General features: G+C 39.5%; 1 long non-coding RNA gene across 1 annotated transcript in view; it reads left to right on the forward strand.

Moving 5' to 3' along the window:
* LOC119618262 (uncharacterized) overlaps positions 1–15414 on the forward strand; it is a 230138-nt gene that overhangs the window by 113160 nt on the left and 101564 nt on the right. Inside the window, exons 5-6 of the long non-coding RNA XR_012093483.1 lie at positions 1847–1887; positions 8164–8270. This is a non-coding gene — a long non-coding RNA (uncharacterized lncRNA). The remainder of the gene's footprint in view (positions 1–1846; positions 1888–8163; positions 8271–15414) is intronic.

Consider the following 15414-nt stretch of genomic DNA (forward strand, 5'->3'; position numbering starts at 1 on the left):
AAGGGAAAGATGTTGCTATATGTTTTGAAACTTTTTTTGTTAAAACATATTAATTTTTAATGTAGTAGAGTAAATTGGTTATAGCATAAATGTAAATAAAGCTGTCCTCTACACCCAATCCATTAATGCTCAATTTAAATTTAAGAATTTCAAGATAAACTAATCAGGAACAGTTTTTCTCAAATCAAGCCAACCATCAAACTCCATTTGAAAAACACATTTTCCTCCTTTGTTTGAGAGTAGCATTGATCCTTCACTTGTTGCTTTATTTGTGAGCAAATGAAAGCATCTGAGGGTCAGGGAAGCCCCTGGGAGTGTGACCGTCTCACAGACGTTAAGCCTGCAGGTGGAGTCCTGGATCTCCTGACGTGGGGCTCAGTCCTGAAAAGGGCCTCTCTTTCCCACTCCTGGGAATGCTGACCTCTGAAGTGGGGAGTTTTGGGAAGTGGAGCCAAGAGAGGAGTTTAGGTCCTCTGGAGACCTTATGGGGAATACTTTGGTTTCCCTTGAGAGCTCTCGCACCTTGAGCTCTTCCACCTTCTTGTTTGTTGCAGGGAGTCAGGGAGAGGTGTGGCTGTCAGTGAGACTAGGGCTCAAGACTTGATGCAGACACCAGGGAGGAAGCTCTTGCTGAGTCTCCAGTAGGTGGTTCTTGTCTAGTTTCCTAGCTATGGGTTGTGACTATCATTTGCTAAAACTTTAGGGAAGAAGGAGTGCTCAGATATTGAGGAGTCCTGACTATATAACTCCTGGTTTGCTCACGGGTAAGCAGGCCTTCTTCTTTGTGCTCAAGTCTCTTGCTTTCTTATTGGTCTCAGTCTCCTTTCAACACTTCTTTTCACAACTCTTAGGGCTTGGGTCCTCATCTTAATGCTCAGTCTATGGAACCTCAGGAAACAATCTAACATCAACCATTTGCCTTTTATGGGGTTGGGATGGGGGTGGGTAATTCTTTTATTTAAGACTTAGATCCCACTGTGAGAGAGCCTTTGCTTGCTACTAACCAAATTAGTAGTAGGTATTTGGGAGAGAAATTGGTTCATCTAATCTATTTAAGAGAAAAGTTGACTTTAGAGTGAGGACGTAATCCCGAAAGTTTGTGTGTGAGTTGTGAATTTTTAAAATGTGATCTTTAGGTGCTCAGGTGTTTCTGGTGGAGGTGCTAGATGAGCTGAGTTGGCAGTTAATTGGAACTTTCCTGTTGCAAAACTGAAAATCTCAACACAGCGTTTCCTGATGACCTGTTTCACTGTCTTATTTGTCTCATAGACTACGCACTACTTGCTCAGGTGGTGCACCAATACTTTGCTAAGGAAATTCAATCTCCTAGTGCAGTTTCTAAGACATATTTATTAATTGAGGCTGACTCACCATCCCAGAGTTCTAATATCATTAAAGGCTGTCCAATGACATAAGTCTTGAAAATGTTCCTTCAGTTATTTGCACTAGTCCATTTACCCTGCTCCTCTTGTCTCCTGGAGCTGCAATCCTAGCTTAATCCCAAATTTGGACATTCATCTATTTATTCATTCATTCACTCAGTTCAAGCATTTAATATTTATTGGGTGTCAGCTCTTGTTGCTGTGCTAAACCCTCAGGGTACTAAGTTGAGTAAAACCTCAGAATTCCATAATCGGTGGAGACCTTAGAGATCATCCAGTGAAAAGCAAGAAAATCAGGATAAAATATCTCATCATGCATGAAAAAATAGCTTCTCTGCTCAAGAGAGGTGAGAAGCCAAGAATAATTCTGTGTGCCAATTTCCCAGACTCTGAGAATATTATAGGCTTAAAGTGCCACGGAGATTCTGTTGTCGTTTATGCTTTTTTTTCTATTTGTATTACAGTTAACAAGATCAACCTTGCTGGGAAATGAACAAGCGACCAGGTGAGCTCAAGAGTCCTTTCCTTTTCCCCCAAACTTACGGATTTCTCAAGTAGAAACTTAGGTCATTGCATATTTTAGGGATGTTTAAATAGACTTAAAGCTAACGGGGTGTTTACTGAAATCTTTCCCTTTTCGGAAAAGTGAGGGAAGAGAAAGGACTGGAGGGCACAGATAATTTGGGTGAAGGGTTTCCACTCAGAAGGGAAAGTGAAAAATTTGGGTGAAGTCAGTTTTATTCATGAGCTAGTAGTCTGTTAAACAGAACTATAGTTAAACTTGTGTTAATACAGCTAAATACAGATCTTTACATACTTAAACTACCCAGAGAGTTGCTTGTTAGAATAGTGAGCTAATATTTAAGGGAATGGTTTTGAATATTAAAAATGCTCTGCAGTGGCAATTTTTATTGTGATTTGAAATGCTCATCTCTATTACCTTTTTAGGAATTAGTGGATGATAGTCATGTTCTTTTCTGACATTTGTGAAACACAGCTTTCTTCTCTAGAGTTCTCCTATTCCTAGAACCTGTGCATGTGCATGCGTGCACACACACACACACACACACACACACACACCATTAAAAAGGAATAATAATTCAGGATTTCTGAACACCTTTATTTAGGCAATTTTATGTCAAAATGATAAAATATATTACATGTCCTTTTTAATGAAAGAGAAAGCAAACACTAAAAGATATAACATCTGCTGGAAATAGAATCTAAATTAAAAATTTGTGTAGACATAAGGACGAAGGGACAAAATATAGGGGCAGGAAGTATGACAAGATGTTAGTGTTAAAAATAATTTTTTAAAACATCATGGCTGATGGCAAGTACATAGATGAAATATTTTTGGAATAAAAAAACTCATTCTGAATCTTATCTGAAGATTGACAGCAGTGTTTATTTGCTCAAGGCATAATTAATCTTTTAATATATTCCCACTGAGTTTTCAGATTTTGATAGATGGAAAGGCCATATTCACTGACTATTTGAGGATTGAAATTTTCTTTCAGGAACACTCATTCTTACCTGAATTATTAAAATGATTAATCCCTTACAAGTGACTAAGAACCACTGCTTACTTATTTCCCACTTAACTCATCGAAAGGTGGTTTGTGTTTATCAGCTGATATAATGTAGCCCCTTAAGTCAACAATATCATCCAGTTGTTTTGGTAAGAGACCTTCTGTTTGGGACAGGAAATAGAAAACCAATCAGAAGGCCGATTTGTTTTACCTAATAAGGAAGAGGTATCATGAGGATCAAGTGAGAAAAAAGTATATTGAAAAATTATAAAGCACATAATGAAATGCAAGATGAAATTATGCTGTCTGATGACTCGTGCACAGCTGCAGCAAAATGCAGTGTTGTATAACCCGCAAGCTTTGGAGGCTAGTCCTGTAGATGGGTAAATGAGACAGCCTCCGATGTGGTATAATTTCAAGATTTCCTTAAGCTCTACCTACTTCCTCAACAATAGAACCACAGCTTTGGACTGAGATGTTGGCTCCAGAAAGCCTCTGTTGAAAGGACTTTCCTACAAGGTAGAGAAAACAAATGAACTGACTTTATCAGACTAACCAGCTCTCACCTAAAGAAAGCCTATGAGGGAGGGAAGCACAGGACAGATAATTTTTGAAGGCATGAATGTGAGATTAAGATGGAAAGTTCCATGCATGCAGGTTAAGATGGAAAGTTTATTCTGGGGAGGACAAGCCCTCAGCAGTATCCTGGTAGGAGGTTATGGTAATCTAGGGACAGCATGAGAGCACTGTGTCACTTGTCTGGAAAAGAAGATAGAGGAGAGGAAGTTTGCAAGTGAAGGACACACCCAGGGCCTACACTGCCTGTGCCACAGTTCAGCTGCAGCCCAATCCTGCATGCCTGACCTCAGTTCATTGATCTCTGAGCGTGCCCATTCTCTTCATAAAGCACCTTTGTTTTCTGCCCAGTGCACAAACATCACGACCCGTGTCTGAGAATGTTGGGAATTTTATTAGGTCCATAAAGTTTTAGCTGTGGTCTAGTCCACCAAGGCCAAAATAAATAAATAGAGAGAGTGTAAAAGTAACGTTAAAAAAAAAAACCTGGCTTAAAGAAAGAAAAACTACTGAAGCTCTAAAATAACTTTGTCACAGTGGTTTTAGAGGGGATTTCTCCTTACCAGCTAAGAACTCTGTAAAGTGCAGGCTGAAAAACTGCAGTATAATTGTAGCCAGCAAATTTACTTTTCAGATTTCTCTGAGAATATTCTGTTCTGTGGAGTTAGGTTTAGAGGTTAAAATGATTGACAACTGATTGGCCACAGGCCTAAAGCTAACTGCAAAAAAAGCAAAATGCCTTGACTCTAAGAGTCAGGCTTTCTGGGAAAATATTAAAGATAAAATTAATTACTATTGATAATGTAATGCATTTCCCAGTGAACCCTTTCTCTTATCTACTTTCTTAAGGTTCAAAATTCATATCATTCAAATTTTCTCCTGCTTATGTCTTTAGAGTCATAATAATAATATTAATTATGATTACTCTTAAATATAATCATGATTTGAGTGCTTATTATGTATCAGGCACTATTCTAAGAACTTGAAATGCATTAGTTAATTTACTTCTCACTATGTAAATTAGCTACTGGTATTATCCTTCATTTTATTGCTGAGAAAACTGAGAGACAGACCAGTGAGGTGACTTGCCTTAGGTCTCAGAACTAGGAAGTTGAGAACCTGGAACGAAAAAATATATATCTAGCTATGAGCTCTTAATGAACTCTTAAGCTCATGAAAACATTACAAATGAATTTGTAACTACACTCCTTGCTTGGTGTCTTTCTGCACTGTCATCATTATCAAAATCCTTTTTGGGTGTTTGGTATGTGTCCTAAGAATGCAATTAATTAGTAGTGGAAAAATTATAAATGTTGAGTGGAAAAAAACAAGGTTCAGAACAATAGTAGAATATGATGCCCCCTGTGTAAAATTTAAATTTCCATACTTAAAAAGCCATATAATGTTCATATCACATATGGGTGTTTGTAAAAGCCATATCAACTTCATGAAAGTAGGGCTTTCTGGTCCGTGAGGAGGGGAATGGAGGGGTTGGTGGTGAGTCTACAAGCAATAACTTGAAATAGGGACAGTCGTTAATTCTGAGTGATATGACTGTTGTTCTCTGGATTTTTTGTATTTCTTAAATTTCTATTAAAATTTTTTTTAGAGATAGAGTCTCACTATATTACTCAGGCTGGTCTCAAACTCCTGACCTCAAGCAATCCTCCCTCCTCAGCATCTTGAGTAGCTGGGGTTACAGGTGAGAGCCAGCATGCCTGGCTAAATTTCTAAAAATATGATAAGCAGGAATATATATGAAGAACACTGATTCCTGTGCCAAAGAGGCCTTCATTTTAGTTGGAGAGTCAAGATGTACAGATAAGGAGGAGACTAAGACAAGGTGTCAAATTAGTGCCATAGCATGTAAGGCTTGCGGAGTTTCACAGGAGAGATCGCTCAAGTTGAGGAGAAGTGGGTACAGCTACATGGAAGAGGGAGATGTGAGCTGGGCCTTGAAGTTTTAACCTAGACAAGTGGAGGGGAAGGAATCCCAGGCAGAGAGCTGAACAGAAGGCCAGACTGTGGGGGGGAAATCTAGCGGTGGCATTCACAGCAGTGGTGAGAGTCAAATGAGACAATGTATGCCGAACATCTAGTGTGGAGTTGGTACAATACTGATAAATGTAATTCAGGCAATACCAAACAACAAAAGAGGCATTACCCAGTTTCTGTACTGATGTTCATGATCCTCGTGGCCTATTGTTGTGAGTCACACCCAGGGGCATTTATTACCTTCATTTGAACCTCAAAGGAACCATAAGTGTTCAAGGGGTCATTTTGTTTATAAAGACAATGACTCACTTTAAGACAGATCACAAAAATGGCCACCATATGTTTCTAGAATATCGCCTCTGTTTTATCTCCAGAGCTACCTTAGAAGTGGTATGAGAAAAAACTTAGAAAACAGTTATTTTTTGGCCGGCCCGGTGGCTCATGCCTGTAATCCCAGCACTTTGGGAGGCCAAGGTGGGCAGATCACGAGGTCCTGGCCAACATGGTGAAACCCCGTCTCTACTAAAAATACAAAAATTAGCTGGGTGTGGCAGCACGTGCCTATAATTCCAGCTACTTGGGAGGCTGAGGCAGGAGAATTGCTTGAACCTGAGAGGCGGAGGTTGCAGTGAACTGAGATTGCGCCACTGCACTCCAGCCTGCCGACAGAGCTAGACTCAGTCTCACAAAACAAAACAAAACAAAACAAAACAAAACAAACAACAAAAAAACAAAAACAAAAAAACAAACCAAAAAAAAAAGAAAAAGAAAGCAGTTATTTTTCATTTTTCACTCAAAGACTGTCAGAAGAGTGAGGACACACACACAACTGAAGGAGGAGGCAGAAGGAGAAAAGGCCAATGAGAGGCAAGGGTGAAGTCGTGTGAGAGTTTAGAAGGAGGACAACTGTAGCCTCATTGAGTGATCTTGGAAATATTAGTTCCTGATTGTTCCATGGTTTTCTATTTGGGCAAGTAGTTGACTTCACAACTGTGGCAGCATATCTCCTCTGAGTTAGCTGAGGAGTTTGTGTATCAGGACACAGATTGTGAACAATTCTCCTTAGCTCGTTCACCTGGTATGATCATATGGGGCATTTACCACAAGGCCCCTGAAAAAGAAAATAGGTGTATTCATGGCTGTCTGGGCATTATGGCATTGGGACACCAGACTCAACTCCTCCTGGTCCCCTCCCATCCTGCAAAACATATCCTTAGTCTCTTCCAGTACCAGTTCTCAATGTTCTCACAGTCCAGGTATTTCCTTTTAGGATGTATTTGTTAGGTGATCGATTGGAATAGGCATGACCCCTACTGGACTACAACTTGGGTAGTACCTATTTTGTGGTTGGTCTATTTCTCTGAGGGAAGGTAAATGGATTTGAAGTGGGTCTCAGCACACCACAAGGACACTCCATTGCACTCATGGTGGCAGCTCCCCACAAGCAGGGCTGGGTTCCTTTATCGGGAGTGCTTCTGCACTTAGTGCAATTACCCTTTGTTCCTTTCATTTTTACTGGGCTCAGCTTTTCACTGGTCCTTCTCCCCTAAGACTGCCATATGGAAAGTGGTATCTTACCTCTAACTGGCTTATTTTGAGTGGAGGTAGAGCGAGGGAGTCCAATTATTATTGTCTCAATAAGAGACATATTGAGACAATAATGTTGTTATTGTCTCTTGTCTATTATTGTTGTCTATTGTTATTATTGAGATAATAATAATTAGACACCCTCACCCTACCTCTGCTCAAAATAAGCTTTAGTTTATTCAGAAAAGCAAATTTAGCAACACCAATGAAAAAACATTTTTACAGTAAATTTTGTTAATTTCTAATGTATTTTCACACACATAAACATATCCTGTTCTGGACCTAAATGTATAGATATAATTTTTACTTCTCTTTTATCCAAGATGAAAAAAATGAAAGTAATAGTATTCTGAAAACTTCCCCATAGACCCTGCCATTCACTTTGTTTTTGTATATTCCTTATTGATGCTCATTGAGTGATCTTTGCAAGACTAGTTCTTGATTATTCCTTGGTTTGCTAATTCAGTGAGTAGTTGGTTTCACAACTGTGGCGGCATATCTTCTCTGAGTTAGTGGAGCCACTGAGATGACTCTTCAAAGAAAACCCACAGGGCTATCTGGTAGTCAATCCAAGTGGAACAACTTTAATACAGACAGTGGAAGAGGCAGTAGAGATGTCCTCAGTCCTTGTTCACAGCCCTGAAACTGAAGGAGTTTAAGGCTAATTGAAATTTTGGAGGGGAAGAACCTAAAGTCTCTCACATATTGCAAGGTAGACTAGGAAAATGTCTAAAACGTATGGAATCTGGAACTAGACTACCTGGTTAGAATCTGGCTCCTGATACTACTGGTTATGTAACCCTGTTCTTCAACGATTTCATGGGTAAAATGCATGTTCCAGGCTGGGCTGTGTGGAAGCAGATGATAAGATGGAGTTTGGTGTGCAGGGCATTGATTAGAGATTAGGACTTGTAAAAGGAAAAGGGAGGAAGGGAATTGGGCAGAGGGAGAATTCAAACAGTGATTCAGCCCTGACAATATAGGGAATAGCTCAGTGGGGAGTCCTGGAGTGAATATTGTCCATCAGTCGTACCCCAGGTCAGGCTGCAGTGGCCAGGTCTTTCTTTCCCCAACTCATTCTGCTGACACAGCGTTCCTGTGTGAAGAACATGACTCTGGATAGGACAGCTCTGCAGTTGAGACAGACGCTGAAGGAGCTGGAGGCTACCTGCTGACCACTCTCCCCAGCAGCAGAGAAGTAAGTCCTTTTTTGGAGTGGGATCTTGGTGACAAAATCTCCATGTCTATCAAAAAAGCAAGTAATAATAATACCTACCTCCATAGGGTTATGATGAGGATTAAGTGAGCTATTATCTGGAGAGTTCTTAGCTTTTGCTAAGAACCAAATAGCTTTTGCTGCTATTATTGTGTGTGTGTATGTGTGTGCAAGTGAATGTAGGCAATGCTTCTGCTCCATCACCAGAATCTTAGAGAATGATTTCTAGAATGTAGTGAACTAAAGTGAGTGTTTCCACATCTTGTTTGCTCTCTCTCTCTGTTATTGCAAATTCTGCTGCTAGAAGCTCATGTGTTATTTTATGCATTACTTTGTTATGCAATTCAGGTGGTCTTGACTTGTTTGTCTTCTGGACATTGTGAGTGTTACAAATCTTTCGAATCACGCTGGGCAGTCATGATATAAACCTTGGCCCATTTTTCCTACTAGATGATAAAATGTGAACAGTAGGAGCCAAGCAGAACTAAGGAAGGATATGACTTAGGTTGGGGCTCCTAGGGAAGGTTGAACAATTTGTACAAGGAAGCAAACAAACTTCTGTGCACTGAATCCTCAATTCAGACTCTGAGAGAGCAGGGGGCTCTGTAGGGCTGACTTAAATCAAGAAGCCTGGTGGTTTGGGTGCACAGAAGGCCCAGCCTAGCTCTGTAGATTGGCTGGCTTTTGAAATTCCAGACTCTGGTTCAAGTTTTACCTGGACTTGTCTCAAATGCTGTATGCTCAAGGAGCAAAGAACTTAACCCTTTGAAACTGTCTGAGGTTACTTTTCAGATTGAATTGGGTAACAAAGGACTCACTCTTGTTGACAAAGAACAGTAGATGTTTGCTTCCTGGGGCACAGTGGTTGGTACTAGGATATATTCATTTAAAGAATGAAGCTATGAATAAAAGTTGTGATTTTGGAGGAGCTCACAGTCTGAAGAAAAGGGAGCACAAACTGACAAAAATGTGTGCGTAAAAATATGAACTTACATGTGAACACTGAGAGAATGAGGTCTACCTCATGGCTAGGTGAGTTCTGAAGGTGTTTTTGAGAGGAGGCTCTGAAGAGAGGAGTCTGGGAAGACTATGAGTAAAGTAAACATTTTGAAGAATGCTTTGAGGGAGGGAAAGAGATAATGACTTGTTGAAAAAGAGACCCCCTTAAGAATGCGTGTTTGTGAGTTCCTTATACAGCTGAACCTTGAACAACACCAGTGTTAGGGGTACTGACACCCACACACAGTAAACAATTCATGGATAACTTTTGACTCCGCCAGAACTGAACTACTAATAGCCTACTATTGACCAGAAGCCTTACTAATAACATGAACAGTGGATTAACACGTATTTAGTATGTTATATGTATTATATATTGTATCCTTACAATAAAGTAAGCTGAAAAGAAAATGTTATTAAAATCATAAGAAAGGTAAAACATATTTACTATTCACTAAGTGAGAGAGGATCATGGTAAGTTTCTTTATCCTTATTATTTATGTTGAATAGACTGAGGAGTAGGAGAATTTTTTATTTTTATTTTGCTGTTCAGGGGTGGCAGAGGTGGGGAGATGGAGGAGGTGGAAGTGGAGACAGGAGAGGCAGGCACTCTCGGTGTAACTTTTATTGAAAAACATCCGTGTATAAATGGACCCGTGCAGTTAAAACTTGTGTTGCTTAAGAGTCAACTCTATGCAGAAATCATATATCTGTCACTTTGGTATCCCTAGAACTTTGCATAGCATTTGGTACATGGTAGGTCTCAAAAAATGTAGGTTGAACTGAGGGCAATCACTCAGGCTACTGCGTAGGGGATAGGTTGGAGTAGATGGGGACAAAGGCAAAGAGAGATGTGACTATGAGCCAAAGATAAGAGGTCTAGAGAGGCCATGGCTAGGACACCAGGAACGGACAAAGGAAGTCTAACACTTGTGTGGATCTGTGTTTCCCAATCAGGATCTATAGATACATTCTCAAGGCCCAGCAAGTGCTCCCTAAGATTTTGAAAAGGCTGCCTTTTCTTTTTGATCATCTGAATAAACCATATTATAACTAACCCTGCTGTATGATTTAGATGCTGTATTTTCTTCATATTTGTAGTTGAGAATTGGCACCATGTAATTGCCAAAATGACAGCATTTAACTTTTAATGTGCTGTTAGGCACGTCTTGTTGTCATTGGGTTGGTTGCTCCTAAAGTCAAAATCACAGTAACCATTCCTTGGCTGCCGCTGTTCAGCAGATGACTGTTTACCCAGGAGTCTAAACACTAGCAATGCTCAAAGAACAAAATTGTCCTAAATGACTTTAAAATATGTATTTTAAACTATTTATATAACAATGATGAGCTCTGGTGCATTTGCTCCCGTGGATGCCTGGGATTTACGTGTCCCGGCAGCATAAGGCGTCAAGGAGGTATGAATGACCATAAATGGTCACTATAGAATAACAGCAGTTTCCCTACAACCCCCTTGTCTCTGGCTTTCTGTCCTTCTCTGATAAGATGTATTGTGGTGCTTCTGGGATATTCGTTATTTTGGCAGGTAACAGCTAGGCAAGTGCTAAAATGTTCAGTTGAAATTTGCCAAATATATTTTACATATCCCATTGTTTCTTCCAAATGCTGGAAAGAAAAAATAAGGGGATGAGTATATGAAATATTGGGGTAGAGCAGTGTTTTCCATCCTTGTGTGCTTTTGGAATTAAGGCTCTAGAAATATAGGGAATCCTGATGAAGCTATAAACCAGGACACGCAAAAAAAAAAAAAAAAAAAAAAAAAAAAAAGCCAGGGTGTGCAGCTCAAATTTTAAAAATTAGTTCCAAAGGCATAATTTCTCCTTTGCAGTGAAATTTGCCCTCAGAAGGACCTTTCATAGAGCAAGATTTTGGTTCCTTGGTTATTTGATATATGGACTTGTTGATTTGGTTTGCAAGAAAATGGGATAGTATGGCAGAGTGATCTGTTGTTAAAATGTTGAAGCTTAATGAGAAAATAAAATGGTGAGTTTAATGTGTAAATGATGTGATTGTACCATATGATATTATAGTTCATTATATGGAGGAAGTGTTTGCAGTTACTGGAATATAGACAAAAGGTTGTAGAATTGGGTTATCATGTGGTAAATGGTGGCATAGATAGGCTGAACTCAAATGACATTGGTTAGTAGCAGTTAGTTTCATAGAGTCCATTGTGCATTGTGTTTGGTTTGGGCATGTTAATATTATCTGGTTCTTTCAGAATTACCAATATACTGAAGTGTGTAAGTGTAATCCATGCGGTCAGCTACTTTTGTCTGTTTTGTTTATCACTGTATCTCTAGCACTTTCGACAGTATCTGGTACATAACAGATACTCAATAAAAACCTTTTGGAATGAATAAATTTAAATTTTATTGGTTTTATACTTTCATTGTTTTAGTTCATAGATTTGTTTTTGTTTTACAATTGCATAAGAACTTCGTGCTTAAGAACTTTAAACCTAGTTCTACATTGTGCACATTGAAATGAAATTAAGATAGTTAAATTCAACCAGAGTCTGTGAAAGTGTTTATTTTTATTGGTGTCTATATCTTACTCTAGTTTGTCAAGCACTGCAATGGAGCAGGAGTACTCAAGTTACAAACTCTGTTTTGTGTGTGTTAGAGGGGAAGGGAAGTAGAAAGTGAAACAAAGGAAAGAGAAAAAGAGAGAGCTTAGACATGAAGCCAAGACTATGAACCTCAGGAGTTTCCAGGGACTGACACCATTGCTACTGTAGTGGGTTAAATATTTCCCCCCCGCAAAAAGAATGTGAAACCAGAACTGTGAAGGTGACCTTATTTGGAGTAAGAATTTTTGCCATTGTGATTAAGGCAAGGATCTAGAGATAAAATCCTGGATGAGGAAGGGCACTAAATTCAATGATGGGTATCCTCATAAGAGAAAAGGAAGAGACATACAGAGACACAGAGAGGAAGGCCATGAGAAGAAGAAAGCAGAGGTTGGACTGATGCATTTACAAGCTCAGAAGCACCAAGAACTGTGGGCAGCCACCAGATGCTGGAGGAGAGGCGGGAAGCAGGTCCTCCCTCAGAGCCTCCAGAACCAACCCTGATGACGCTTTCACTTCAGACTTCTGGCCCCTGGAACTGTAAGGGCATACATTTTTATGGTGCTAAGCTACCACATTTGTGGTAATTACTGCCCTAGGAAGCTAATACAGCAGTGGGATATTGAGATAAACAGAGCCCATCCCTAGAACTGATGAAACACTAATACGCTTGCTTATTAATAAATAATTTATTTACTTACAGAATTTTTAAAAGTAATGTCTCTCCTACGTGTATTCACATTTGAGAAGCTCTGCACAAGACCCTTTAAAAACCACCCAACTCCTACAGAGCAGATTTCTGACACGAAGGACTTTTTCCTTTTGTTCAGAGCCTCAGTTATCGCCATGCACCCCCGCCTCTCCTCTGCGTAGCACACATTGGCTTGAGTGTGCTCATGCACTCCAGGCAAGGATCCTCTTTCATCGTTCCCCTCCTCTCAGGTAAAGAAAGAGCAAAATAAGGTGACTGGTTTGCTAAAGGAGCTATTCCAAATGATTATTGCTAACACGCAAACCCAAAGCCAGATACAATCCCATGAGTCATTCTTGACTAACATTATAATCTGTCCATGGACTTAATAATTGTCATATTTCCATGTGTTGTCTTCTAATCATTAATCTCTTTCTGCATGTGAGGAGTACTTTTCAATGTGGCTGTCCAGAAGTTAAGACTGGAAAGGAGTATATTTTCTCTTTATAGAAGTTTTAAAACTCAATTTAAAAATATTTCCAAATATACCCTGAATATCTAAAATATCAAATAATCATTGAATAAGTGCCACATCTATGAGGGTTTTTTTTTTCTTTTTTTTTTTCCTGGCAGGAAGATACATAAATTAGATCAGCATGGGTCCTACAATGTTCTTTTGAGAAACCTGTACATTCCTTTCCTGTCACAATGGCTAGAAAAGGCACTTTATATTCCACATCCCAAATAGAGCCTTGGGTTTAGAAATGCTGTGTTTTCATCTGCTTAAATCAGAGAGGACTCTGAAGGGTGGGAAGAGGTATTATTTTTCATTTCAACAATTTTAAAGAATTAACTTTCCAGAAGAACTTTTGTTCCTATAATAAACCTAATTAGACCTACTTATTCATTTGAAAAAAAAAAAGAAAAAAAAACTCGGAAGAGCCAAGAATCTGTCAGCTCCATAATAGTGGTTGACCAAGTTCTGGCGCTGAACTCTCGCAAGATTTCTGCAGGGCGAGAGGACTTTTGGAGTGGAAATAAGCCTTACAAGGAAGCTAACCTGGGGCGACAAGATCCGGGCTTGACTCTGTTGCTAATGTGCTCTGCAGTCAGGGAAGAAAGATTTCATCTCTGAATTTAATTTATCTGTTAGGATATTTCCCAAAGTGAAACTGCCTTCTCCCCTAACCCAAAGGAATGGGGACTGTCTTGCAGCGAAGCAGCCCACAGTGGAGGAGAAGCTTGGGAGATGCTATGCACGTATTCCTAAAGCTGGGTGTAAAGGAACTTGAAACAAATGAGGTTTTCAATAGATTGGCAAGCTTGGTATTGAGGCATCTTCTGTGTTTAACCTGTGGGTGAAATAACTACCTTTTGCATTATGTTTTCACGCATAATAAAGCCCCTGGATCAGGAGGCCAAGGAGGCAGGCTGCGTAGTAGAGAGACAGCTTCACGTGGGCTCAAATCCTACCTCTCTCTCTTCCTAGCTGTGTGACCTTAGAAAAAAGACTTAAGTCACCTGACTCTGTTCTTTCAGTTGTGAAATGGTCATAGCTATGGAGAATTCAGAGAGTCAATGCTGGGGGATGAAACCAGTTAGTGTATCCAGATACCCCGCATGATGCTTGGCCCTAGGGTGGTCCTCGCCATGAAAGCGCAACAACAAATTCTTACCTCTCCATTCTCTCACTGAGTGAGCATCCCTCGGTTCCTCACTTCAGTTCCTTATATGCTGGCATGCTTAAATATTACTTTATTTCTAGACTTAGGTAAGATTTGGTTTGGCTGTAGGTCATAGAGGCCCCAAATGTCAGCAGCTTAAACTAGATAGGAATTAATTGATTTCTCTGTAGTAGAAGTCTGCAGCAGACAGTACAGATGATCGTTCTGCTCATGAGTCCTGGGGGACCTGGGCAACTGCTCTTTTGTTTCTCCCTCATCCTAGCCCCTCATCTCATTTCCCATCTTCAGTAAAAGGATAGAAGAGAATGTGGCCAATAGACAGAGGAAGTCAGATCTGAGAACTACAAATAGTAAGAGTGAGTTTTGATAATTTTTGAGTCCTTTGTAGTCCTTGAGGCCAACTCCACCCCGATATCTCAGTTTGATATCTCCAACAAGTCTGTGTTTTGCTTCAATGTGAGTTGAGTTTCTGTCATTGCAACTGATTGACTCAAGACAAATTTATGCCTCTAGTTCAAAACTCATGGGAAGCACTGCTCATAGACCTGGCTCTGAGTCTGGGCTAAGTTAAAGTACTTTAGTTTTAAAACTAACATTTTTTTAAAAAAACTAAAATTCTTATCATCTGTAAATGTACTAAGCAGATTTATCATTTTAAAATGTAGGCTTAGCCATGAGGTTAGGAGCATGTAGTGTGGCGCCAGGGCACCTTGGTGTGAATCTGAGTCCTTTCACTTAATTAGGGGATGATTCTGGCAAACCACTTCATCTGTCAGTGTCTCAGAGAGATGCTAACCACTCTACCTCGTAGGATTGTTCTGAGGATTAAAGGAATTAATATCAGTACAAGTTAAAATAGTGCTTGGATCACATCAGCTATAATACTTTATAAGATACTTGTATAAATTACTAAGCTCTGTTTTAGGGGCTCTCAGTGCAGGCAGAGGTTTAAATTAATTTCACTCTTCTGTTCATGGAAAAATTAAAAACCATTAAATAGTTACTTTATAAGACTTTATTGGTAATTTAAAAATATTTTTAAGTAACTACTCTAGAATTTACCAACTGAATATTGCCAGATTTTAATATATTGGGGTTGCTTCATACAAGATAAATCCATATACTTAGAATTAAAATATGGCACAGTTTCCCTGATAAAAT

Source organism: Chlorocebus sabaeus, chromosome 7 (genome assembly GCF_047675955.1).
Source record: "Chlorocebus sabaeus isolate Y175 chromosome 7, mChlSab1.0.hap1, whole genome shotgun sequence".
Taxonomy (NCBI): Eukaryota; Metazoa; Chordata; class Mammalia; order Primates; family Cercopithecidae; genus Chlorocebus; species Chlorocebus sabaeus.